The sequence below is a fragment of the Lycorma delicatula genome, chromosome 1, assembly GCF_047948215.1.
Source record: "Lycorma delicatula isolate Av1 chromosome 1, ASM4794821v1, whole genome shotgun sequence".
NCBI classification, from domain to species: Eukaryota; Metazoa; Arthropoda; class Insecta; order Hemiptera; family Fulgoridae; genus Lycorma; species Lycorma delicatula.
The window spans coordinates 326,399,024-326,420,223 of record NC_134455.1 but is presented as its reverse complement, the minus strand read 5'-3'; the positions used below and the strand labels follow the sequence as shown (position 1 = coordinate 326,420,223).

At 29.0% G+C, this 21,200-nt stretch overlaps 1 long non-coding RNA gene across 2 annotated transcripts; it reads right to left on the bottom strand.

Annotated features, from left to right (window-relative positions):
• Window positions 1-5: 5 nt before the first annotated feature.
• Window positions 6-14,414, bottom strand: LOC142334227 (uncharacterized). 2 transcript variants are annotated; one of them, XR_012758803.1, is made up of 5 exons: window positions 13,823-14,414; window positions 11,168-11,227; window positions 10,328-10,460; window positions 1,736-1,924; window positions 6-614 (listed from the first exon to the last, which is right to left on the bottom strand). It is a non-coding gene; the product is annotated as an uncharacterized LOC142334227 (long non-coding RNA). The 2 variants fall into 2 exon arrangements; XR_012758804.1 differs by lacking the exons at window positions 10,328-10,460; window positions 11,168-11,227; window positions 13,823-14,414 and adding an exon at window positions 2,656-2,747 and having other exon boundaries at window positions 18-614.
• Window positions 14,415-21,200: the final 6,786 nt, after the last annotated feature.

Genomic DNA, 21,200 nt, shown 5'->3' with positions numbered 1-21,200 from the left:
CAAAATAGAAAAGTAATTAAATTTTGAATTAATGCAACACAAATTAAAAGTAACCAAACTTTAAAGTTAAATATAGTAATTATCATTTATTTATATCAATCATAGAAATAAAAGTAAGTTGTCCAGAGCTGAGGACAGCATGGACGCCATGAAAGAGGCTTTGTACTTTATAAACATGAAATAAACAAAAGCTTCTATGTTCTAAATATACAAAACCACATTGAGAAAGAAAAGTGCGAAGTTCTCTAAGTCACATTCAAAAACTGTGTTGACCCATCTAGAATAAAATTAGGAGAAGATACTGTGTGGGAACAATATAAGTTTATAAGTTAATTATAAATATTACTTATCAGTAGTAGTGCATAAGGTATATTTTAATGATTCTGTAATTATTACAACAATTTGATAAATATTTTTCATAAATATTTATATGATCATGAATTTGATATTACTTATTAAATAGAATAATCTATTACTTTTCTACTTAAGAATGTATTCATAAAAATATATGTTAAATACTAATCATAAAAATCCAAAACTCTGGTCTAATTTCCCCTGTATGCCTTAAATCTGCGCTCTACCCTTACTCGCCCCTTTGTTAATGCTGGTCACATCTATTATTTAACAGAAAAGATAAAAATGAATTAAACAACCTAAAATAATTGTGCTGATATTTATAAGAAATTAGTTATTTGGAAAATGTGTACTGAAGTATAAAACAAAATTTTAAGGCAAGCATTTGACAGTGCTGATTGACTGAACAAGTATAATGCATTAGATGTATAATGCACTAAAAGAATAGTTCTTGATGGAGATTATGTAAGCATAAGTATAGAAATGTCAATTATATTATGCACAATTTATTACTACTAATGTTTAATATATTTAAGAATAAACTTTTACTTATAAAACTTATAATACTGTATGCAGTTGCTCAAATTGTTATATCTGAGTATTTGTTAAATAGACAAAAGCTCTGTTAATTCATTTAAATTATTAGATATCATATGAATATTTTTAATCCGCTATATTTTTGTAACACATATTGAATAAAGCTGCAGATTTAAATTAATAAAATTTAATTTACACAATCAGTTAGTTTATATCAAATATTTATATATTAAACAATTTTTTTTTGACATCATAAATATTACAGTTTCAGGTGAAGAAACACAAGGAAATTGTAGTTTATAATTAGAAGAATTACATTCTGTAAATTTGATAATTTAATTTTTTTTTAAGTCGATTGTAGAATTAAGTTTTTAAGTCATAGTTGAATTATATTCTACAAATTTGATAATTGAACTTTTTTAGGCACATTGTTTTAATTGCACTTTTATAAAGATATTTCAGTTAAAAAATCTATAAATATGCATAATTAAAAGTATTAAAATTTAGTTTTGTTTTAGATTCTTCTTGTGTTTTCAGTTCAGGGAAGGTTCAGAAAGAATCAACACTGCCTATGTTTTTGTTAAGATGGGGCTTAACAAAAAAAACACAACAATAACAAACATTTATTTCTAAGATTTTAACAGCCAAAATACATTTTTTTGAAGAAAGGTGCTGGATTTGCGGCATTAATTATCAAATTAAAATGTAATAAGCACCCACATTCTTTAAACAAAAGTTTTTGTAATAAAAATACATTGTACTCTTAACTATTTTAAATGCATGCATTCTTTTATGTTTAATAAAAATAGAAGATTAAGTTTTAAGAAAAAAATGTTAATATCACCTTGTTAGACATCTACCAGTGATATAAATGTAACTGTCCCTCTTTAGATATACTTTCTCTTTATTTTGAAAAGATCCAATATTATGAAGGAATTTAATTTAAACTGGAGCCTGGTTAAGTTTCCTATTGACAAAATTTAAAGCTCTTTGGACCTTAGCATGACTTATTCAATGGTAGAATGGTTTCCACCTGGAAAAAAACATTAAAATGTTAATTTTATGTACTTTCTTGAGGACAAAGATTGTGATTACAAAAGCTACCTTTCAATCTGCAGGTATCAGGAGAACATCTGTTCATACACCACTTTGCGTCATACCCTCTGAAACCCCCAATAAACATTCAAATACAACATATACTTAACACATAGTAAAATGTATTTATTTTTAGAGTTTTTATATAGTCATAATATCCTTCATTATTTTTATGAATTATGTTGAACTAATACGTTTTAATGATAAAGTGAGCCAAATTACTTGAATCTATGTAATCTTAAATCTAATCTATCTTAAAAACTTACACCATTATATTTTCAAACAATTTTATAATCTTCATTGAATGGTGCTGTAGTTTTTTAATGTGGCATCAATACAGAAAAATAAATTTTTGTTATTTACTGTCGAAGATGATTTTGATACCCAGCTGTATTTTAACAGGCATGACAAAAATAATGTAAATAATTATGCATAAAATATACATCATAATTAAACTTCACAGACAAATAAAAAAACAATAAATTTTTTTCACTTCATCGTTACTAAAAGGAACCACCAAAAACTCATATCCAAAATACACAGAAAATCAACGATGACGAACAAAATTTTAAGCTTCACATTAAAATCATATGTTAAAATTCACACATTAAAATTTTAAGCATCACATTAAAGCAACAGCTTTTAAAACATGATTTTTAGACTACTCACATTATAAAACACCTAATGCACACTGATTGATGTTACAGCAGACTCATTTACTCCATTTCTCTACATAATAAACGTAGATAAAAACAATGATATAAAACAAATAGCTTACAAACTTAAAAAAAAAAGTTAATACAATGAACCTTTCAGAACAAGATAATGCAAACCATTATAAACAATAATCACCAAACACAATGCCCTAGTATATAAAAATTTAACTGCTCCAACTATTGCATATGTTTTGCAATGGAAAAACCATAAAAAAAATGCCTCACAACAATATAGAACTACTGTTTGTCAACTGATCCTAGATACAAATTACATAACCACTAGTAGAGTACATTTATTTTTTATTACCATTCCCCGGTGACTCTGTACTACATGTAAAGTGAGTCAAAAACTATATCAAATTCTCTAATCCTAAACCAACATCTACTTATAATAGGGGAAGGAAAGGAATATTGTAATACAGAAATAATTTTTCGGTTATAGCTACTTTAGAATTTTTATAAAAATGATCACAAGTATTGATATCATTTGGTAATTTCTCTATGATTTTTTCTTGTAATGGAATGTAACTTGTATGATTTTTTTTTTTTTACATCAGAGAAGGGGAAAGCTCTACCAGCCACTGTCTGCCCGCATGACAACAGTGTCAGGCTGTCATAGACTAAAACTTCTCCCCGTCGAGAACATGCGAAGATCGGATCCACCAAGAAGCAAAACACAGTCTCTGGTGAGACTTGCAGGATCGATTGCCAAAGGAAACAATAAGACAGTGAAGTTAGGGATCAGTGGAGAAACACAAATGAAACTCATCCTAACCACTGTGCAGGCCCATCTGTCCCACATTTGCCTCTCCCCCCACGATGATCCTCATCATCACCATGGTGCGAGCAGCATGGTTGTCAGTCAGGAAGGGACACAGCAGGAACTCGGTGGAATTCCATGAGCATCAACAGAGAATCACATTCATGTTGATACACAGACACGCACCCCCTACTACTGCAGGTTGTCTCCCTATCCTACCTTCGGCCACCTTTCCCGCAATAAATGCTCCTCACCATCTCAGAAAAACAGCGTTCCACTTTTTGATGAAGTCGAGCATGACACTAACAATATCATTCATATCTAGAGGGCCTGTCACCACACCCTTAAATCTGTCCACCTATCACACATGAAAATCAAGCGCTCCACTTCATCAAGGGTGCCATTAGTATGGACACAAATCATCCTCACTGCTCTCACATGCTAACAGATATGATCCAAAAGGAACTGGGTTAAGAATAATGTACTTCCCCAAAACCTCTACCAACATGATCAATTAACCTGAATATCTCTACCTATCCTTCACTGACATATAAGATGGTTGACATTCAAATAATGTTGTTTTATGGGGTTCTTTAACCCCACTTATGAGGTTCTATAGACCTGCTTGTTTGAATGTGTCATGTTTGAAAGAAGAATTAAGAAGTTCTAAATTTCTTCTAAAAAGCCAGTATAACACTAAAACAAAAAGACATCCCTCCAACATATCTTGATTATGGTTGTCTGTTTATATATAATTGATTAATTCATAAATAAGAAATTAAAGACCCATCATTAAGTGGCATTCTTTAAAAGACTGCCAACATGTTTCGTATTTCCATATTTTTGTAGCACTTATCTATTGGGTTTTTTTTGTAACCTGAATCTCCTTTTTAATTTTTAGATGAAGATTCCAGAAGAATGTTAACAATTTTACAGAGATTATCACTGTAATGTAAACTGCTTTCATCACTTTATGATCAGACTAGATTTTAGTTTTCGAGCAAGATATTTGATCTTATTGTTTTACAAATGTCCATGTTCATATATTTCTTTATTCTACTGCTACCACACATCAGCAGTCAAAAGAATGAAAAACTGTAGTTACTGATGATAACTCCAAATGAAAAACTAAGAAATAAATTTTTTAAATGTAATATGGTTTTGTTTGTTTTGTCATTAACAATGATTATATAATTTACAGTGCCAACAATCATGAAACACTTTCTTTCATGGGTGTAAAAGAAACAATTAGAAAATCATAAATACAAAAGCAAATTTAAAAACCATAATTAATTAAAACAAAATAATATCATATGAGAATTAACTTGAAAGTATTATTTAAGGAAAGAATCCTTTAATAAAAAATAAAAGTTTCTATAGAGCGCAAATTTAATTAGTATGTGTAATTCACATTACTCGCCATTTTTTTAGCTGTTTGTAATGATCTTAGTTGCTAAATTAACAAAATCTTGTTTAAGTCATAAAAATAAATAATTAACTAAAATATAGATGTAGTAATAATGATTTGTCTAGCTTTACAATATTTTTGGAGAACTTTATTATAAATTGTCAAGATCTTAAGCAATGAAACTGAAGTATGTCTGAAAATTATTCATAATGAGGTTTAATATGACTGATGAATAGCATCTATTGAGAATTTATCAGCTCAAGTAATCACAAGATTTTTGTGAAAGTACACCTTTTAGATTGTACAAATTAGAATTTGATAAATGTATGCTCTAAAATGTTATAATATAAAATTCCACATAACAGGTTATTTGTTCTAGCTATTGCTGATGCCCTTTAGTAAAATTCAATTTTTTAATGGTGTAGCTACTGACATGATATTTTGCGCTAATTTTTTTCCTATGAGGGTGAATCTTTTCTTCCTAAAACTTACAAGTACAAATTATTTAAAAAAATGTAAGGTTTGAATTTAATTAATTTCTGAACTTTCTTCACTATTTTTTTGGTATACATTTAAATAGAAGAATTTGTCTTTTAATGATATTTTTACAGAGAAATGTAATTTAAAGGTAAAATATACAACACCTATATTAAAAGAGGATTTTGGATAGGATTGTTAGAACGATCTTTTATTTCAGCCTCTTTTTTGTTCATATTTCAGTTTTCAATCAAAATTCTTGAATTAGGTCACACCATTTTCATAAGTGAAACTCATAGAGCCCATTACTACATTGTAAAATATGTGCTGTAAGTCAAATAATAGATTACGTTTTGTTTTAAAAATTCTTAAGTACATAGCTTTTTTAAGAATTTACAAGAAATACTGTGTATTCAAAAAAATATTACAAATTAAATGAAAAATGAATTACTAATTACCTTAGACCATCTATGGTCCAGAATATTGTGTTTTAGTTGAAAATTAATTTTGTAACATTTTTACTGATATATTAACACAATACTTTTGTTATTATCATTAAATTATTAATATTTTAGTAAAAAGATGGGACGTATTTATTGCCACATTCAGACTCGCTGCTATTTGGCAGTGTTGTAAAATAAAATAAAGAGCAACATTAACCACAATTGCATAAATATTTTAGGTAAAGGCAGAAAATTTTTAACAAATTTATCTCATATTCAAGCTTCATTGAAATACTGATGAGATAGTATAGAATAAACTACAGAGTCAGATTTGCTATTCTGGAATTATTATTATTTGTAAGTGGATAAAATGGTAAACATTTTAATAAATATAATCATTGAGGATGTACTTAATGATACTATACTTTGTAAGTACCCAAAAAGAATGCAATAAGTAGATGAATCGTGTATAAATTGTTATATACATCATTCAAAAGATACAATTCAATATATTTAATGTATTAATAATAATTATAAACATTTTTTTCTATGTACCTTTCCCCTATTATTTTTGTGGACTGGTCTTTTAACATGTAACCCCAAGATATGTACTCCAGATCAAAATTTACTCGTCTACATCACACGTTTTTAACAGGTTTATGCATTATAGAAAATAGATTAAATATTTAAATTAAATAATTTAATAATAAGTAGCAACACAACTTATTTTTTCCTAATTACTGATGTTTTTGAGTTTTATGAATTCATCATTCTGACAATAAAGTAGTATTAAAAACTTTAGAGATATAAAATATATAACTGCTTTGAATGAATAGAGCAAATCATTCATTTTCTGTTTACAATATGTGATGTCTGTTCTATTTTTCCAAGAAAATGTAAAGATGTTGGTTTCTTTTTTTAGTTTGAAACTTTATTTTCTAGTGCATGTATTTAATTTGATTGGACAGAACAGGCTCCTAGAAACCAAAAACAGTGTACAATGCATTATATAAAAATAAAAATTACATTGTGAAAACAAACTTAAAGGGAAGTCTGAGACAAAAACTTGACCTCCAAAACCTGTAAACTGTTAGTTTGAATTTACTTTGGCAATATGGTTACATTATTATACAACAATCGTCTCTTTTACTGTTGACTGTTTTATTGTGTAAATCAAACAGGTTTTTTTCTGAAAAATGACATTTAATTTATACTCCACTTCTAAATTTAGTACATACAAGCACAAATATTAAATATTAAAAAATGTTTCTCGTATGGTAACTTTTTCTTTTCAATATCAAATATTCACTTCTAATAAAGATGGCAAAGTTTACCTACAAAAATTTCTGTATCTAATTTGAAATATAGTAATAAGAAAATAAAAGATTATATACTTGTGCTTTTGCAACACAGTACATACAATTAAACCACTATATATCTTGCTGCTCTCTTGAAAGTTGACAAATATTACTGGGGTCACACCTATTGAGGTATTATCTAAAAACTACTACTGAGTATTATTTTTCTCTAAATGAAAAATATGTATCTGTAAAAAGGCTTCTTAATAAAAAGAATAAGAATATTTATGTAAAATAATCTGATACCATATAAAAGCAAAATTTTACTTATACATCACATATCTCCTGATACCAGCAGTCCTAGAGAATTTAGATTCTATATGCAAGTTTCGCTTTGAAATCTACCAAAACACACTTAAAAATATTTGTCAAAAATTCAAGCCTAAATAGGTGTTAAATTGACTTATTGAATCCTGCAATTATAAATATCTCATTTTTTAAAACAGCTAGAGTGCAGATTTTAATTAATTTCAATTTTTATTTAAACAGAAGACTTTAATTACTAATCTAATGGAATTAAAAATAATCAATCCTCAAAAGAAAATCTCCATTTGTTTGCATTTTGCTTCAGTTGGAACACTAAAACTGGCATAATTGTTACACAGCAGTTATTTAGAAAAACCAGAAAACCTGAATATTTAGTAATGATCCCTGCAGGTTTAGTAAGTGATCTAATCCTACATCCTCAACAAGTATATAAAAAAGCAAAAAAATAATTACTTCTTTCATCATTAATCACGTATCTTGTATATATACAGTTCTTGAAACTTAAATTTTACTCAGATTTAGTTTCAATCTGCTAAGAAAGCTTTTTAAAAAACTTCACTCTAAAATGTTAAGCTTGCCTGATAATGTGGTCACCTGCAGCCACAACATAGTCAACAAGGATGTTCTAGGCTCTTAGATATGAAAATTACTTCTCATCCATTATATTTTGTTTGAAATATAAATTTATAATGAAAATTGTTCAATGAAACGCTAGTAATTTGTTAGTATATTATGAATATATGAAGTATTAAAAGAAGTAAACAATTGTATAGAATAATTATTTAGTATACTATTAAACTTTCATATAAAAGAAGTTTTATTTGCATAGATTCACTGGTAGCTCTTTTTTGTTCTCTATTTTACACTAACCACAACTCATCTTTTTATATGGTTACTTACTAAATACCAGTGACAGATAAAACCAAACTTATTAAATACAGATTTTTTAAAATTCACATCAAAATGCTATCAGTCACTCTTGCAGACATATTCTGTGACTCACAAAAAGATGAATAAGCATAATTTTAATTAAGATTAAATAAATACAGTCGGCCATAAGAGTAACTGAAAGTGTGATATGAATGTTTATTAACTCTGTATTAAATAAATTTGCTAATAAAGACTATACTACAGAGAAATAAATTTATCAGTTAAAAAGAAAAAAAAAACAGATTTACTAATTTTTCATAAGAATAATAATTTATACTTATAATACACTACTCGGCATTTAATTATAAAACTATTATTTCTCAAAAGTAAGGAAAATATTTTTTTAAATAATAAGCTGTGAAAATTGCCATGTAATTAAAAAAACTAAATAAGAATATTTAATTTGAAAAATGAACTTTTTTAAATAACATAATTTTGGAATTTCAACAATTAAAATATTATTAATTTCTCTCTGATATAAAAAATAATGTCAAAATAATTGATCTAAATTTCTAAATAACAATAATTTATTATTATTCTGCATAGTTTTTATTAATATTATCATAATTATTTATATCTAAGCTTTTTTGTAATTCCGAGTATCACTACCATCTTCTTTTATAAAAAATAACAGCTTCAGTGGTGTTAAAAAAGATTATTTTCAGAATAATTTAATTTTTTGTTGTTTTTTGGTGACTACTTTATGATGTGATAAACTTAAAAAAAGTAGAAATTGTATGTACAGTAATAGCTTATTTAATTTGCATCTGATATATGTAATTTTCATTAAGTATTTGCCTTCAGTGTCTAGTACAGATCTATGTACTTTATAAGTTCACAAAAAATAAAAATAAATAAATTATACATTTACTGTCTTTAGTTACAACTACTGAATATACAGAATTCTAAATACACATTTTGTTAGATGAATCTGATGTTATCTGTACTGCTGTTTTTCTGTGCTAATGCTGTATTTAGTTCCTTTTAGAAATAGAGTTTATTTGTCTACTTAAGTGTGGGTTTTATTTTAAAAAAAAAACTACCTTTCCAATCATTATTTTGATTTCACTATTAATCAGGTATTAAAACGATTGATTAAATATCTAAATAAAGGTTTATTAAAGTTGTTATTTTACAACCACATCTACTAACTACTAAAATCACGATTTTACATGTTATGCCTCTGTTTTTTGAAATACCACACAAACATGTTAGTAATACAGAAGAATGCGTCATGAAATTGTTTATTACCCAAACAGTACAGCTAAAATGATGACCCTGTATAAAAAAAATTAAGACATGCATGGAATATAAATCTATATGAAATTCCTTAAGTTAATCAAAGGAAAAGTTTAAAACTGTATCAAACAGAACTGAACAAGAAAGAAAAAATAGTTGATCTTTTATTATCAGTAAGAACACATTTCCTTTTTCAGAAAAAAGAAAAACCTATGTACAGAGATGTAGTATATGTATATAGAAAAGTACTAATTCAAACATGTTGCCTGGCTTCTCTTTACAAATATATAATATTTCACCTTTTTATTGCCACCCATCGTCGACAAAAACAACACAAATAAAAATTAGAAATAAAAGTACTTTTTTCAATTATGTTTTACAGGTGGCAATAAAAACGTACTTTTTTCAATTATGTTTTCTATTATTCAGTGAAATCATTTCTAACCTTTCCTTGTCCATAATGGAAAGGATTACTACATTCTGATTTTCCAACCCAGAACACATTTATATTAGTTATGGGTTTATTTTTTTAAATAACATGTCTGTGAATTTATTATAATCGATCTTATAAGAGAAGAGATAAGTAAGAAAAAAAGAAGAGCAATTATTATTACTAGAGTACTTTTGTAAATAATAATCTATTGTAACGAAAAGTTTATTTCATTACTAAATAAACTTTTATCATACAGCTAAAAAATTACAACGTGCCTTCTTCTTATAAAACAAAGTGCAATTTCACTAACCTTTTTTTCCCCAAATTAAACACTTGATTTTTCACCCATAAATTTTAATTTAAATTTCCTTCACAAAGTAGAATAATTTATAAAATGTCTTATGCCCACGTTGCTTAAATAATATTGTTAAAAATTTTTATGCCTGTAAAACACAAAGAATAGTTAAATTAGAATGATTGAATGTTAAAAATAAAATAATCTAAAGTGTTAAATTGAGCACGCAAATTAATCCAGACAAGGAAGTTATTTAATAATAGTTCCAAATGAAATCATACTTGTACAATCTGTGAATATCTAATATAATTAATATGTTTATCTTTATTCTTAATCACTCAACGTACACGATTTGGCATCCATGCAACAAGTGTACTAAACATTTTTTTTTCATTTGTCCATCATGACACCATACCAATATTATGGATTGATGACGTCAGTTTTTGTGTACGGGTTTTTGTGCCTCAACTTTTTAATAACAACACAATGCTTGTGATGTTTGTCATTTGCTATAGTTTGTCCTACATTCATAGTACTACATTTGATAATTGCAAGAATAACTAGTAAAACCGTAAGAATTTTTCATCAAGTTATCTGTAAAACTTAAATTTGTCACCTTAATGAAAATTTCATTATATTCAACATATATTTCTCGACTTATGGGTGGAAAATTAAAAAAAAAAAATTAAATCGTACAGATAAACAGATTAAATTCTAAAAACCGATATAAACAGAGTACTGCGAATTAGGGGCGGTTTTGAACATTTCACCTCTCTTTTTTACGTAAACTATCATTATATATAATATATCATAAATAAAGAAAGAAAAAAAAAGAAAATGCAAAGTTTCACATACCTTTATACTTTTAATAAATATTTATTTCAAATTGTGTCCATTCACGAAAAATTTTGAAGGCTGTAAAATAGAAAGAAAATGAACATAATTAGACAAAAAAGAATATACCTAAAATTTAGAATAAGAATTACACCGTTTATAGTTTAATCTAATATTTGTTATTTCAATACATGAAACTTGTGGAGAAATTTATCACCTAAAAAATTTGAAATAATATTTAAGGAAGAATATGGCTTTTTTTTATCATTAATTATTACTATTCAGGCAGGCAATATGATTTTTCACGTATACCAAACTGAAGATTAGTATTTGGCTCCACCTTCTAGTGAAGATGATTTAATAACCACCTCCTCATGTGAATGACATATTATCATTAAATTGAATTAAAAATTTTGTTCATAAGCGAAAACCACTTAGACAGGTCACAGCACTTAACCCTAGTAATTTACAGTTTTTTTCTAGTTTCTGATAGCAGAAGACATATGATATATGCTTTAATAGCTACTTCATCAAATTAAAAATAATGTAGAATAGTAATTTCTATAGAAGTAGTTATTGCAGGATTATAGTGTAAAGTCGTCATATTTATTATCATTTCAGATTCAACACATTTGTCTACAGGTCATCAATCAATCTAACGATCATTTTATAAGATATCCTAATTTTATATGAAATTTATAAAAATGTAAATAAGTTATATTAAAGAATATGAGAAGAATAACACATGAAATTGCAGACAAAAATAAACACAGCCACTTAAAAAGCAATCATTTTTAAGTAGAGAAACATTCTATTAACATGCACTACCGAACATAATGTTTTTTTCATAATCTACACTAGGTTTAAGAAAATAAAATTCAGTCGAAAATATTCAAAATGAAAAACGAACAACATTTTTGGAATTAGTGAATACCAAAATTCAGGCAAGAATTCATAGCGGACATATCTGTATAATTGGGACAAAGAAGTGAAAATCAGTAGCTTCAGCCTTTATGCGATTCATAACAAACTAATAAAAATGCAGTATTCTCTTCATTAAAACTGTAGAATTTGCAAAAGTCAACATCATTGATGTAACTGTTGTCCTTACACACTTTGCTTATATGTCGGCAATAATAATCTCAAACGTAAAATACAAAAAAGATAAAATACAGTACTGAATACCTATTTAACAGTATACAAACTTGCAAACATAATCATAGAGAAAATTATTATACACAATAACCACTAAGTAGAAATGAATACTTTTTAAAAATAACATAGATATATTAATACATTATCAATTATTATGGAAATATCCTACAAATCATTTCGAACCAGAGACAAACGTTGTTTCAAATATAACAGGCTGGTCAACAAGATTTCCTTTTTTCCTTTAATTACAGATTAACATCTTTCGAAAGCACTTGTTCTCAGCTTAATGATGTGAAGAACAAGCGGTCTCATCAAATCACTGTCCTTCAGAAAGGAAAAGTCGATTAATTTCCTTTTTGAATTAGAAACAAAGAATACAGAAATAAATATGTTTATGAAACTTATGATTTATAATTAAACTTTTTAGCCTAGATATATTTTTAGATGTCCATGATTTTTTAACTTTTTAGATGTCCACCAAAGAATAGTATATTATCTTTCCATTACATGAACATTAGTAATTGCAGATTTTGTATAATAAATTTAAAATTACAGAATATGGGGGGATCTTCTTCAATACTGTACTTTCCAGATAGCATCATAGTGTAATGCAAGAGATTATCACTAAGACCTTCAATACAATGCCTTCGGTTGCTTTCTGTATTCTACTACTTATGATTTCTTGAAGAAGTTCTTCCACTTATGGGTTCAGTTTCCCACTTCCTGGGCAAAACAGTGCCTTATACTCAGTACCATTCATCATCCCTTTCAGGAGAACGACGGCATATGTAATAGCAAAATCGATATATATATATATATAATGAGTATTTCAGTCCCTTCTTTTGTCACCTGTTTTTATAAACAAGCAATTATTAATTTGTACAACCGTTGCCTCTTCTGTACCTTATGGAAGTGAGTGTCAGAATTTTCCCTTCACCAATTGTTGGATTTTAAAAGCATTTTGTCAATTGTTCTTTCAGAGAAGAATTGGGCACATGAGTGCTGAACACAAGACATTTGCTATAAGCCCAGCGCCTAATGGTGGCGATGTACTTTCACTGGAACCTCCAAAGCATCAAACTTTACTACTACTGAAATTCAACATGAGGAGGAACAATGTGATGTTTCTATATTTGGTATATAATCCTTTATAATCTGTGATAAATGATAAATTAATAATTTATCACAAGTTGCACGCATTAACAATAGTAATGCAAACCGCAATTACGCTCTCTTATTCCACCATTATATATAAAGAACCATTAGAATTAAAATTATTTCTTCAACACTGTTTACAGGCATCTTTTTATTTTACTAACGTTAGGTTTTTTACTACTACTTCCTTATTAATGTTGAATTATTTAGTACTAATTTTCGGGTTGGTTTTTTTTTTCAGTAAAATCTGAGAACGGAATTAGGAGAGACCGAAAATATTTTCCGTTGTGAACAGGATTCCCGTAAATACAGAGATGAACTAGCGGACTATACAATTAAAAAGAAAATATATGGCAATGTACTTACCAAACCCCATTTCATTTTCAGCAGTGGATTGCGTACAGTAGTTCGTTAGCGAATTCGTAAGCACAAAATTTCTAATATTACACATACTGAACACTATACCTGGATTGTAAAACAATTTTATTATTTCAATTTAAAAAATCTTAAATCTAGGAATGATAATGTTGAAGAATAACGAATTTCGGGACCTTAAACTAATACACTTTAATAAGTAAATATAATTTAAATTAACTTTCGATAAACTGTAATATGGAAACGTAAAAATAAAAAATTAAAATTAATATGACAAATTCAGCGAATGAACGGAAAACAAAAATGCATATATACATACACGCGCACAGCAAAGAAACTGTTGTAATAAACAAAAACGACACATGGATAAGTTACGTATACTGGCAATTACATAATTAATTTAATAAAAATTGTGACAGAGATAAGGAATGATTAGTGTGTTAAGTTGATTCACAGGGCAGTAGGCATAATGACTAGTTTACTGTATGTAGACAAAACAACTATGACTGTGCCGTCACCTGTACAAGGTTTTAACACTCTCTGTCTGACATTTATGTAATGTTAAATGCGAAATTTATTAGTTACAACTCTGACATGACTAATTTTTATTATTGTTTATATAGAGTAAAATTTCTAACATAGCGTAGTACAGTATGTATAGTACTGTACAATATACGTATTCTATTTTATATGTATAGCATTAAATGGGTATACAATATGTTTTTGCATAAATTACTACAGTACTCTAGACGTTTCTCAATAAATGTTTCCGTTAATTGGTGAGATTTTTCCCGTTTCCGCTTCAACCAGGTTTCCATTGTTTCAGGAAAATTAACATTATATCTTCGGTAAAATTCACGGGACCAGGGAAATTTTCCGCTGTAGATAGGATTCCGTTAAATTCAGGTTCCGTTAACTCAGGTTTTAATGTATATAGTAAACTTATTTTTAAAATAATATATTTAAAAAGGTTTTTTTTTAATTTAATTAATAAGCTCTACGACAAAAAATGGGTTTCTGATAGTTCGAATTGATTTGCTTAAACTTTTATTTTCAATCAAAACTGTACTATCTTAAATAAATTTCAATGGCATTCTGATAAAAGACATTATGTATATAAAAAGGCAATCTAGAATACTGAACTTGTTGCTTTCCAAGCTGTTAACTGATACCTCTCTCTCTTTTTCTGTTTTACCTCCGGAACCCCCGAAAGATTTACATCGGAGAATAAGTATGTATCTTGATTTCAAGCCGGTACTTTGAACACTATGCACTTTGTATTATTACTTCCCTGCAAATTTATAAGTTCATTTACTCACTAAAAATTTGTACGTAATGTGTTCCTAGTTAGTAAATATTGTTTTTGCATTTCTTTATATTTGTTCGTTAAATTTTATCCGTTGTAAATTTGTTTTTCTAAACGTAATTATTTCTTTCTTCATTGTAAGTTACAGATTACGAGTTTATAAATTAACGTTATCGGTATTAGCTCTGGCAATAACGTCGCCTTTATTACCAGACCACCAAGAAACATAGTCGGTTTAACCGGCAAGTTTCAACGAGAAGAAAGGTTACATCAATTAAAAGTTCTAATACATCGATAACACAGATCGCCATAAATTCAGTGAAATTATTTTTTCGTCACTGAATCCTTCTACTGCAACTTAACATTACTTTGTTCTTAATATAAAATATAAATTATACTTATTAAACGTGTAATGTATGTTACTTGCGAATAAATCCAACAATTACTTAATGAATTATTTTTAATTGCATTTCTTTATATATATATATATATATATATACAGACCGGTATAATGAGCCTGAGTAACGGATTCCTACTAATTAAGAAGAAAGTAGTACAAGAAAATATAATAACGGGAGGAATCCAGAAAGGGACTTAGTAAAGGTAACAGGTCCGTTTAACAATGATATTTTTTAATACTGCCCGCTGGCACAGAATAAACAAATGTTTGTACTGTAAGAAGAGTTGCCGGACCAAGGTTTGGAATGCATGGGAACGAAAGCCTCGGTCGATGTTCTCAAGCTTCGAGTTGGATCCGATCCGGCAGGTAAAGAGGCTAGGAGTATAAATACCAACGAAAGATCAGTTAAAATTCAGTTCTGCGAGATATGCGTTCTGCGAACCAGTCCAAGGAGAAGTTATGACATCAGTCCAGTGAGGAGAGTCTGCGGTGCGAGTCTACGAGACGGGAGTGCGAGACGTCAGTCAACGAGAGCATTCTGCGAGGAGGTCAGTGAAGAAGCGAATTTCCAGTGTGAATTAAGGTAGACACGATTATGGTGACATCACGAGTAATTCTAGTAAACAAGTGGTTCGGTGAGTTTAACTATATGTGAAAGAAATTATGTACTAAATTTCATTTATAAACTGTTAGGATAAGTTTTGTTTGTGAACAGCAAAGGTATTTGCTGTAAAAGAATTTTATACTTCTCATATCTATTGTACTATTGTTATTAATACGAGACTCGTACAAGACTACTGGTTAAAAGTGTTAGGACCAGCCGGCAATATCTTTTACTATAATCTTTATATCTTTTGTCAATGGGACTGTGAATTCTAGTTTTCATTATTTATCTCTGTGAATAAATCCTGACGATTACTTTAAATTCTGTATGTATATTTTGAATGTAATCTCTGTTTATTATATATTATTGACATTTATGATTATTTTTTATGGACACGTAATATTATTATTGTTACTATTATTCTGAATATTATTATTGTTACTATTATTCTGATTATTATTATTGTGGTTTGATTACTATGATTGATTGTTTTATTACTGTCGCTTACTATTATTTTATTACCACTGTCATTATCATTGATTTCTTTAATAAATTATAATTATATAAATATTCTAAATTGTTAATCTCTCAATATCCTGATCGAGCCGTGAACACGCGATAATATACATGCATAGCTAATTTTGGGTGCTATTATTTTTGCACATTTGTTTGGATTGTATCCGGATAACAGAGTAAAATCCACACACATTATATCCGTTACCATAGCAATTGATGCCCGTAAAAAAAAATTGGATTTAATTGGTTAGAATTTGGAAAATAGATTTTCGTTTAGCTTTACATCCTATAATGAGGTAGACATTATATTTGTTAATATATCAGTCCGATGTGCTTTGTGTAAGAGTAGTTTGGCAACTATTATCAAAATACACGAATGAATTTATTCAGTCAGAAATTTGGTCTGAGTAAAATGTCTGAATAAATCAATGATGACGAAAACGATCAAAATAGATAAAACAAATATAAATTTTATCTAATCATTTATCAATTTTTTTTTCTTACAAATATTTCACCTTCAAAGATTAATTTATTTTCAAACATTAACCAACAGCTGTTATGAAACACCAACAGCCCCAAAGAAACATTTTTTTACTAAAAATTTTAGGAAACTGAACGTTAGTATGAAACGATGGCAAGAGTTGTTAGATCTCATCATTCAGGTTTCTTCTGCGCAATAACGTAACAAAGAATAAACAATCATGTTATCCACTGTTTAAGGAGAAATATGTTTGTCAAGGAAATAAAGAATACTTTTGAGAGGTCACTCCCTCTGTTGAATGGTTATATAGGTTTACTTTTACTGTTGGCACGAAGCAAGACTGCATTTAATAGCTCCGTTTAAAGTCAAGATGATTTAAGCAGAACAGATAAAACTGAAACTATATTATTATAACTGTTGTATTTCTTGTCTGCTTGGAGCTATTTGGATGGAGAGTGCTCCTTAATTCTATCAAGATGCAGTGAACATTCTGATGTTTTCTTTACATTACTGTAGGCTAACTCTCACCGGACGTAGTATGAAATTTTGTCAACAGATTTTGCGAAATGTCAACAGCTGACTGATAAGATAACTCCGTTATTTAGGTCCTTGGATCAGGTTTTGTCATAAAACAATGCATTTTTTTATATTTTATATTGTGTATTTCTTTCATAATTTTATCTCCCTCTATGAATCATGAGACCTTGCCATTGGTGAGGGGGCTTGAGTGCTCAGTGATACAGAGTAGCTGACCGAAGGTGCAACCATATCGGAGAGATATCTGTTGAGAGTCAGACTAAGGAATGATTCCCAAAAAGGGCAGCAGCTCTTTCAGTAGTTAAGGGCGCAAGTCAGAACGACTTAAACGACTGAGTGAAAGATTTTCGAAATGTGGTGCTATAAGAGAGTGTTAATCAGATGGGTGGATAAAGTGACAAATAAAGAGGTGTTGCGGCGGCAAATACATGAAGAAAGAAGCATTTGGAAAAATATAGCTTTAAGTGTGTAATATAATATATCCTAATTTCAATTTTGTTTTCTGAACTGAAGGCAAAAATTCTTGGGCCTAGTGAAATGTCACAATAATGATAGACTAGATAATGTTTTCTCAAGAACCTATGTTCTCGGAACGATAACAGAGATCTGATCTCTTGAACGGTGAATGTTACATGTTGACTGAAAAGGCAGTATATACACAGCATTGCATCCATATAGCATCCCTTATAATATTGTTTTATGCATTAAGAAGTATCAATCGGCCAGGACAGTCACATACCAATGGAAATATGTAAATTATCTAGGGTAAGCTAAACCCCTAGATTGATTCTACCTAGCATCACAAAGATCTAGGATTTATTTAGTAATATTGTTCACGAAGCCTCATGCGTCAAGATGTATCCATTGGCCAGAGCAATCACATGTCAATGTCAGATTAAGTGTACATGATCTAAAGTGGACTAAACCTCTAGAATAGTGGTATGCAGCATTGCAAAGATCTAGGTTTTCTTTGGTAATGTTGTTCGTGAACCTCATGTGTCAAGATGTATCAACCTTGATAGTCTAACCCCAAGCAAATGATAGATATACCATCTTGGTGTCTCAATGCAACCAAAGTAGTTTGGAACTCTAACCATAAGCAAATGATGAGTAAACCATCTTGTTGCCTTAATCCAACCAAGTTAATCTTTAGCCTGGTAGCCTAAGTAGCCAATAGCGTATATGTTAGCATTTTGTATGTATATTTATGTTGTATATTTGTATATATGTTTGTGTAGTATGTATTTATATCTGTATGTCACACAAGAGTCTGTATATTGTATAGACGTATGGGAGAAATATGAAAATGAGAATTACAATTACATAAACATAAGTATGCATCTTAGAATGTAAATTAATACAATATTTAAATACAAAACAAATTAAATTCATAAATAACAAATCTAATAAATTATTGTTAAAAATATCTGAAGGCTCAAGATATCGATGTCTGTAGAAACAGAGAATAAGGGATGAGAGTTAAGGAAAGCTTCAATCTGCGTTAAAATTGTATATAATTCCTCAAAGTTAAGAATCGTTTGACTGACAACACGATGCATGTGATGTTTGACACTTTTAATTGCACTTTCCCACAAACCACCAAATTCAGGAGATGCAAGAGGAATGAATGACCGATTGAAATCTTGTTTCATTGAAAATTATTGAATATTTTATTTAAAACTGTCGTGATTTAAAGAGTTGATATAGGTCATAAAGTACATTTTTAGCAGAGTAACAGTAAATATCATCAGAAAAGATTTGCTTAGGAATACTTGTACCACTACGAAATATGAATTATTTTAAGGCTGCAATGAATGACTGTGTAGTTAAGTAAGAGACTAGTTCTAAATGTATTGCCTTAGTCGCAAGTGCAATTTAAGCTATAATAATAGACTTAGATCGCTGCTCGCCATGGCGTATCATAATTGGACCGCCATAATCCACTGAGCAAGCAGAGAATGGTCGTGAAGGAACTACTTTAAAACGTTGACCAATACTACTTGGTAGTTGACCAACTTATTAACGATTGATGTAATAATGATTATGATTGATGTAATGATGATAACGATTACGTGAGCTTAAGGAAACATTTAAATAAAAAAAAGAACCAGAAGAAGAAATAAAGTTGCTCCTGTGTGAAAGGCATTAAAGCGCAACCATGTCATCCAACTTTTGATGTGGTATCTCAACCGGCATTGTAGTCGCTACAGGAACAACCTATATCTACTGTTCCAATAGGCATCAGAACTCAGCGCCTTTTCTCTGCTCAAAAGAAAAGAAGGCCCTTGGCGAGCTTCTCTTGTTAATTACTGCTTTGATCTTTGTCAGTATAATAAAAAGAATAGAAATCGATATTGCGAAATTTTTTTTATAAATTGCCTGAATAATGTAACTCTTCACCCTTTCATAAGGTTACTTAGTTTCCTTTTTTCTCTCTCCTCATCTATTGAAAGCCTCCTTCATAAGAAGGAGGAGATCCTACCAACAAATAATTGTTGGTAGATCTCCAAAAACCTATCAGCATCAGGTTGATAATATCAGCAATCAATTTTTTTGTTTCAGTATTTTCATTTTTTTAATTTCCTTACCTTCCACTTTTTGACAGGGAAATTCAATATTTTATTGTCATTTACCATTATAGTTTTCTTGTTTTTCTTTACATTGGGCAAGTTAGCTTGTTTCTACTTTATTTCTGAACTATCACTTGCATTACTGTGATCAAAGCTTGTAGGTGAAAACCTGCACTAGGCTGTAAAAAAATTGAACCAGATATTGTTACACTATTCACAGCACTTATTAAACTCCTTTCCAATAACTTGGTGGCTTTTCTTAAACTAAATGTGATGTGTTTTAAATTAATTCTTACCAAGATAGTTTCAAAGTACTTTTCTTTTAGATTTACAATCTAACATATGGTAAACGACTAATTTAAAATGTGGAGTAAAAATAAATTGTAAAATGGCAATTATCCTATTTTTGCAAATACTGGGCTACTACTTTCATCCTTTTCAAAAGCTATGGGGGATTTATGTATGACCTTATTTATCTATGCATATCTTCATTTAAAAAAAATATTTTTTTTTTGCAATTCAGGAATGATATTATGTGAAACATTAATCGTATGATGTCAACTTTTTAAAAGTAGTAATGTAGAAGTATAGATTGAAATTTAAAAAAGGCTGAGCATAAAGAAATGGGAGATAAAAATTGAATAAAAACACAAAATACTGGAAGCAATAAAATCTTTTTATTTAAATAACATTAAAAAAGAACAAATGAAGTAAGCAAGTAAGCTATAAAAACAGACTTGCCCTAGCCAGGTAGTTCTTTTGCTAAAGTGAAAATGACTTCCCACCGTGTTGGTCTAGTGGTGAACGCGTCTTCCCAAATCAGCTGATTTGGAAGTCAAGAGTTCCAGCGTTCAAGTCCTAGTAAAGCCAGCTATTTTTATACGGATTTGAATACTAGATCGTGGATACCGATGTTCTTTGGTGGTTGGGTTTCAATTAACCACACATCTCAGGT